At 39.9% G+C, this 7,754-nt stretch overlaps 1 pseudogene; it reads left to right on the top strand.

The window, feature by feature from the left end:
• The first annotated feature begins 2,474 nt into the window (after positions 1-2,474).
• LOC149178183 (DEAD-box ATP-dependent RNA helicase 32-like) lies at positions 2,475-3,499 on the top strand (annotated as a pseudogene).
• Positions 3,500-7,754: the final 4,255 nt, after the last annotated feature.

Here is a 7,754-nt window from a genome sequence, read left to right as displayed (position 1 = left end):
AGGGAACCTGTGGAGGTTCCCTGGAATAGGAAATACTTCCTAGTTGGCTGGGAGGAAAATCTAGTCAGGTAGTCAAGAGGAGCATCCCAGTAGAGTCAGGATCTCAGGAGCATCTCAACTAAGCTATTGGAACATGTATTCCTCCATTTATTGATTACTTATGTAAATGGTTGTAATGAAATTCTTACTTATTTAATTTGTGGTAAATAAATTTTAATGGTATATTATCATCAAATAAATGTTTAGATATAAATAAGTTATTTCCCATCTTATTGTGTTTAAAATTAGAGAAATTTAGTTTTTAGTTAGAGGACCCTAGGAGGGAGCCTCACATGTGGTGTCAAAGCTTAGCTTCAAAATCTGGACCTTGAAGCCTACCTATTAGAAAAAAAAAATATAATACAAGAAACTATCCTATGAGCATCCAAATGCTAGTCCGACTCTTTGATTAATAAATATGGGTTCTTTGATCCATCACCTTGATTAATAAATCTGGGGTGAATATGGATCTATAATAACAGGGTAAAGGTAGGATAATCTCAGGGAGGGGAGCTAGCCATAAAGAAAAACAAAGAAATATTCATTGTTCAAAATCTTGATGCAATAATTAAATAAGGATAAAACATAACTTCTCAAAAAAATCTTAATCACCTAATATAATTCCATAATCATTATTCTTAATCATGGTTGAATCTATATTGTCAGCGAGAATAGGAACTCTTGGCTTTCTCTTCTAGGGCTTATTGTAGGATTAACCAGAAAAGTCAAATAAGCATCTTCTTACTGGATTCTCTCTGAATCATTTTTTTACTAAACTTTCTACCACTACCAGTAACTGAAGGTCTTGTGTATCTACTCAAAATATTTGTTGCGGAACTTTGGAATCATCCTCCACCAAAATATAGGCCAGAAGAAGAGGAAGGTTCCTCGGATTTGACGACAACTGTAGAGAAAATATCATCTTCCTCATCGACATGTGATGCATCAAAATCTTTAGGTCCTCTTCTATCCTTAGGTACCCTTTGGAGAAGAGGAGGTAGAGAAGCATCTTCCTCTGGTTCTTTGAAAATCAATGTTGCGTAAATATCGTGGGAGTCTTCGACCCTAATACTACTCTCTTCGCCCTCTGAGGATTCTGAGTCTTCCTGAGTAAACCATGGGAATTGTTTTTACCTCCGGGACCTTTGTGGCTTTCTTGACAAAGGCTGTCCTTTCAGCCTTTGATGCCAAACTTTTCTAGGTTGCATCTGAGATGAGAACCTCAAAGTCCTCCATTGCCCTATCCAGCGATGGCTTTGAATCCATCTGCACCTTTCCCGCCATCGTTCTGCTTTTGGAACTCCTAGCATCTTCACCACTTCCTACTGGACAACCATGGATCGACTCCTGCAAAATCAAAAAGGCGAGAACAAGGGCATGAAAAATGCAAAGGCACCCCCAAAGTTCAAGTTTTCCACGGCAGCCCGAAAGGAAAAACAACAAGATGAAGTGCAAGAGATCGAATCCATGGAAGCCCGAATTGAAGCTAGCAAGCCCGACTCTGGCACAAACCCTCTCGCTTTAGAGCTTATCGCCAGTGACATCAACGATGTCTTTGTCCCTTATGTCGGTTCGAAGCTATTCGATTAGTTTCCACTCTCAGAGAAGATGAATAGGGGTCTCATAGGTGGTAACTTCACTCGTATGACCACCATACAGAGGGTTTCTCTTCCTCATGCCCTCTCTAGTCGAGACATCCTCAACACTGTAAAGACTGGCTCTGGAAAAAATCTCACTTTCCTCACTCCCATAATTGAAAAACTGTATCAATTAAGGTGGGGTTCTATGGATGGTGTTGGTGCTATTATTTTCTCCCCAACAAGAGAGCTATCGGTACAAATTTTTGATGTGCTATGGAAATTGGGAAAACACCATTGTCTTAGTGGAGGCCTTCTAATAGGTGGGAGGAAAGATGTTCAGGCAAAAAAATATTGTGTGAATGCACTCAATATCTTGGTGTGCACACCAGAGTGATTACTTCAGCATATGGATGAGATTCCCCTCTTTGACTTCTCTCAGCTTCAAGTTCTGGTACTTGATGAGACAGATCGCACCCTGGATATGGGATTCTCAAAATCCTTAAATGCAATTGTATTGCAACTTTATCGTAAATGTCAAACATTTTTTTCTCTACAACTCAAACATGATCGGAGTAGGACATAACAAGGCTTGGTTTAAAAGATCCTGAGTATCTAGTTGTGCATGCCGAGTCTATTGTAGCAACTCCAACACACTTGCAACAAACTGTTATTATTGTCCCTCTTGAACAAAAGCTTGATATGCTATGGAGTTTTATAAAAACTCATATCAATACAAAGATACTTGTATTTCTTTCAAGTTGTAAACAGGTCAAGTTTGTTCAGGAATCATTTAAGAAATTACATCTTGGTATACTTGTGAGATGTCTTCATGGTCACATGAAATAGACTCAAAGGATGTTGGTACTTTTCAAGTATACAAACAAAAATCATTACCTTCTATTTTCAAATGATGTATCTTCAAGGGGCTTGGGTTTTCCATCTATTTATTGGGTGGTTCAGGTGGTTTTCCTAGAAGATGTACCATCTTACATTCATCGTGTTCGTTACACAACCCATTTTAATGCTAGTGGGATTTCTGTTGCATTTTTATGCCTTTAGAAATGAAAATGTTGATTCTGCTGTAGGAGGCTAAGATTCTAGTTAAAGTGATTAAGGCAAATGTTAGAAAGCTCCAGTTTGTCTCGGCTCCACTAGCACCGCTTCTATCAAAAGATCCAGATCTGAAATATATGGCACAATGGGCATTTGTGACATATTTGAGGTCAACACATTTACATCCAGATAAAGAAATATTTGACATATCAAGGTTACCAATAGAAGAATTCTATGTCTCTTTAGGTATCCCTACAGCTTCTTGGATACGTTTCTTGAAAAAGAGTGGAAAGAAACTGAAAAATATGGACACTGTATGTGCTGAGCACAGACATAAGCCTGGAGACAGTGAAGGAAGTGAGAATGAAGATGGCAGTGTAGATGATGTAGATGAGGACTTCTTATGAAATGTTATGGATGGAGAGTCAAAACAAGTAAAAAAATGCTCCAAATTAGATCATCACTCTAGCAATACAGATATTAGTGTTCTGTCCCAATATTATAAGAAATTGAGATCTAGGAATGAGGATGAAGGGGATGATGCATTTATGAACAAAAAGAGGCCAATTGAAGATGGGGACACTGAAGCTACAAGTTGGCAACAAGTATTTAAAAAGAAAAAGAAACTTAAGGTCAATATCAATAAGCATATTGGCCAGCGTTTTGTCTTTGATGAGGAAGGAAAGGCCTTGCCCCCATTGGCAGCATTTGCCAATGGACAGGATGGAGGTGATGAGGAAGATCATACCACAAGTACATGTTTATTTCTTTATAATAGAAACTGGGGAATTTATATTATAAAGGGCTGCAACATAGTTGAACAGTGAAGTGCACATAGAGATAGCTGTTATGAATTTCCAAGAAAACTAAATAGACATAATATGCCAAAAACAAAGTTCTTAAGTACATTCGCAGTTGTAGCCTTCCAAAAAAATTTGGCTGGTATATATCCAAAAAAGTACGTTTAATATTATTATTGAATGACAAATCCATATTGATAAATGAACAACTCAGTTACTCACAAAACATTAACTACAAATACATTGATTGAATTGAATTAGGCTTTAGTGTGGTCTTAGGATCATGATAATGCTAAATCAAAGTCATCATTTTATTTTCTCTTTGGCCTGTTTCAACTTTTCGTTAAAATGTACTATATATACTCTTCCAATTGCTACAACAGCAACATTGCATTCAACTATAAATAGCTTTTCAGTGTTCACATCCTCTTGTGTTTGAGGAAACCTAAAAACAGAGTCCATGGTAACATTAGCCCATGGTTTATTCAACACAGGCAAAGGATTATGCGAACTAGTGCTTTGCTATCCTCTGCAATTTAACAAATCTTGTGAGCAACAATAAAGTTACTCACATCTCTCATTGTGTCCAATGAAACCTTCAACCAACAAAACCTTCAACTCACTTAACTAAATTCTTTATTGTTGCCGAAAGCTTCCTCTCAACCCACTTGAATCCAATTTTTGGATCAATTTCTCTCTCATTGATCTAGCCAGAATACAAATTGTCTATCTTTAGGCAAAAATCCATTCACCAAAAAATATTCTTCAAAACTGGTTCTACTGTTGAATTGGTTGGTAAGATTTGAAACCCTTTTTCCAAAATATGCATAATTCACGCAATCCTTTTCTATTACAAGCCAATTGTCTAGCATAAGGCAAAATCCATCTACCAACAAATATTCTCCAAAAGTGCTTCTAGTTGTGCCTCTTCAATTACATTAAAGCCCATGGTTCAGTTTGCATAGTTATAATTAAATGGCAACCCTACTTAAAGTTTCCAAAACAACATTGCATTTGCTTATTATATGTTGAATAACAAAAGTGACAATCTGAAATAATGGGAACCAATTGCCATGTCCATGTTATAATTTTTCTTACGAATTTATATACTGTAGTGCTTGATGATCTAGACAAAACAAATTCTTTACGCAAGAAATAATGCTGCCACTGTAAGGTTTTTGAATGACATAATATATTTCTTTACCAAAAGTGTTTTATTTTCTTTTTTGTTAAAATGTGCTACAAGCCTACATGTCTGAGTCTGACTCAATACTATTCCAACTGCTACAGAAGAAGCATCACAGAACATCCAATGCTATATAAGTGTGGATATACACCATTTAAGTCCAATATTGTATATCCCAACCTATACAGCATTTAATGCATTGCTTCATGGGGCATATTGTTTTCCCTTTTTGGGTAGCTAAATACCTTTTTCCAATGTTACTTCATCTAAATGTTGACATTTGGTGCAATCTATTAAGGCTGCAGCTATGCCAAAAATGTTTAATAAATATTTTCTAAATATTTACTTATCAAATCAAACTTCTTAACTCTACTTTACTTTCTAGAATAGGCCATTCAAGTATGGCCTTGATCTTCTTTGATCCATGCTCAGGGTATCTACTAAAATTGAATTTCAAAGTACTAAAGGTTTGTCTTTTCTTAGCAAGACTCGCTCTTTTCAAGATTTATTATGTGAATTTTTTTAATACAAGTGTTCTAAATATTAATTCATGTTTATCCTAACAATTATTATTATGAAATTAGACAAAAAATAATTGATGTGTAGTATAAGTACCTAGTTTATTGTTCTTATAAATGTACTGGGAGTGTTTATCAACACAAACAATGTGGTTGAAATTCGTTGGGAATCAATATGGAGAACAACTGAGGGGAGCTAGGGTTTTCCTGTGAATGGCAGACCTGTAACTTTCTACAGGCTAGCCCTGCCTCAGGCCACGTGGGCGATGAGATGTGACAGGCATACCTCACCTGTCAGGGTCTTGTTCCCCATTTGGACTTTTTCAAGCTAGCATTGAATAGCGTCGTCCGAGGTAGGAAAACGGCTTGGTTTTAACCCCAGCCAGCATGCAGGTTAAGTTTTTTCTTTGTTTTTTACACAGCGCGACGGGGTTTACTTTTGATTTTCCACGGGTTTCCAGTTTCAGCGGTGTGGGGCTAGGGTTTGGTTTAAATGGCAGGGATGGGGCTCGATCGTGATTTTGTGGATTTAGATCTGGCGCCAGAGGACCTTCTCACTGTATGGGGGCATGAAGTTTCAGCCCAGAACCTTGAACAATTTTTCCCCAAAGCGACTGTGAAAGCTGGTTTTCCAAACAAAGAACAAGGTGCTCTCCCTGACTTGGCTGATGATCGGAAGGTTGATTTTGTTGTTTCATCCATAAGGGGTGGCTCTTCCAGAGGTGAAAGTTTTGGTAGGGATCACATTGTTGTTCACAGGCCTCCTTCCCTATACTTGGGGTCCGATCTCTCAGTTTTTCCCCCTCTCACAGGAGGACTAGAGGATGTGGTGGCAAGTCGTGGGTTGCATGTATCGAAAGGGCCTTTAGCTGCAAATGATAAGGCCGAAAAAAGGCCTGTCATAGGAGAAGGGTTTCCCTAGGTGTCAAGAGGTGATTTTAGGGCCCCAGATCAAAGCAAATAGCCGGATTCAATCTCTAGGCGCTTGGCAGATCTCTCTGCTCAAGTGAGTCGGGCTCGGTCTCAGAAGGATAATCAGGTCGGAGATACAGGCCATGGACCTGGAATTGGAATCCATCAGGAGATATTGGGAGTTGGAATAGAGGCGAGCTTTCAGGGGGCTCCCGAATCTGGGGTCGCCACAGCTGCTGAGAAGGGACAGAAAGCAAAGGAGCCCTTGCTTGAGGGTTCGGAGAATTGTGACATTAGTGCAAATAGTGATAAGGAGGACAGGAGCCAGGGGCTGCCCGGTGTAGAGGGTTCTGAAGCACGGCCATCAACGGAACCAGGGGTGGGTGATGTGCAGACGATGGTGGTGGGGGGGAAGCGCAAAAAGCAGAGTTCTATAAAAAAAAAGGAGCTTCGGCCTTGCTGCACCCTGGGAGTGGACATCCGGGTAGAAGAAGCTATGGCAGCCTTTGAGTCTAGACTAGGAGGCAGAGTGCGTGGGAGGAAATACATGGCTAATTATATCCGAGACTGGGTTCAATCGGAATGGACAAATGCGCCAGGAAAACCAGTGGAGATTAAAGCCCTGGAAAGAGGTTGGTTTACTCTACGTTTTGCCCATAAAGATCATGTTAATTGGGTTCTTGACAGGAATTGGTGTTTTGGCAAACGTCCAGTCCTCCTTCGCAGATGGACTCCTTTGTTTGATGCCCAGACAGAAAAAATGAACGAATCTCCAGTCTGGGTTAAATTTCCAGGGCTTCCTCTTCAGTTTTGGTTTGATTCGGTTTTCACTTCCATTGGGAACACTCTGGGTAAGTTTCTGGAGGTTGACAGGTCTTTTGAGCAAACTGATGATCTTAGTGTGGCACGGATTCTTGTGAGTCTAAATCCTCGAGAAGGGCTTGCGGATGCCATGACGTTAAAATACAGAGAGATGGAGTTCCTTCAAAAGCTGGATTATGAGAATTTTCCTTTCTGATGCCACAGATGCCATAAATATGGGCATCTGGCCAAAGAGTGCCCTCTGGGACATCGCCGTAGAAGAAATCCTTTTAAAGTGACCAGAAAGCCGGTGGTTTTTCCTGCTCCTGACCCAGGCTTGGATGCCCCACAGGAACCCTTGGAGGAAGACTTAGAGGCTGGCTTGGAGATCGTGACATCAAGCGCCCCTATGTAGCAGCTTGTTCTCGATCTTCTCCCTGAGAACACACCTATGTTGACCGCCTCTTAGACTACTTCAGCAGCTGAGATAGAAGGGGTTTCATAGGCGGGGAAAGAAACACAGAAGCAGACAACCTTTCTAAAAAAGGCACTGAGCAAGATTTGGGCACATGGTCAGTAGAAGAAGTGGTGGACGGGGTGGCAAGGCGACTTGCTCCTCCCGTTTTTGCATAACTTGTGAGCTGCCCACAGTTCTCTTTCACTTTCCAGCTTTCTATTTCTTTGTATATACTGCTGCAAAAACTTTTTGTTATTATATAAACTGTAACAGGACTCAGTGTTGTTTCCCTCTCATTGGAGGCCTGAGTTCCTGTCTTTTTTTATACTAAACTATCATACAGCCAGCACAGTGCCTACTATCTGGTTTTTTGACATGGTGGTTTGTCCCTCACCCTGTTTCGGCTGT

This window comes from Pinus tabuliformis, chromosome 4_1 (assembly GCF_031772625.1).
Source record: "Pinus tabuliformis cultivar Carrire ecotype Pingquan chromosome 4_1, CPIR1, whole genome shotgun sequence".
NCBI classification, from domain to species: Eukaryota; Viridiplantae; Streptophyta; class Pinopsida; order Pinales; family Pinaceae; genus Pinus; species Pinus tabuliformis.
Note: the sequence above shows the minus strand (reverse complement) of the source record. Positions and strands in the feature narration are given on the sequence as shown.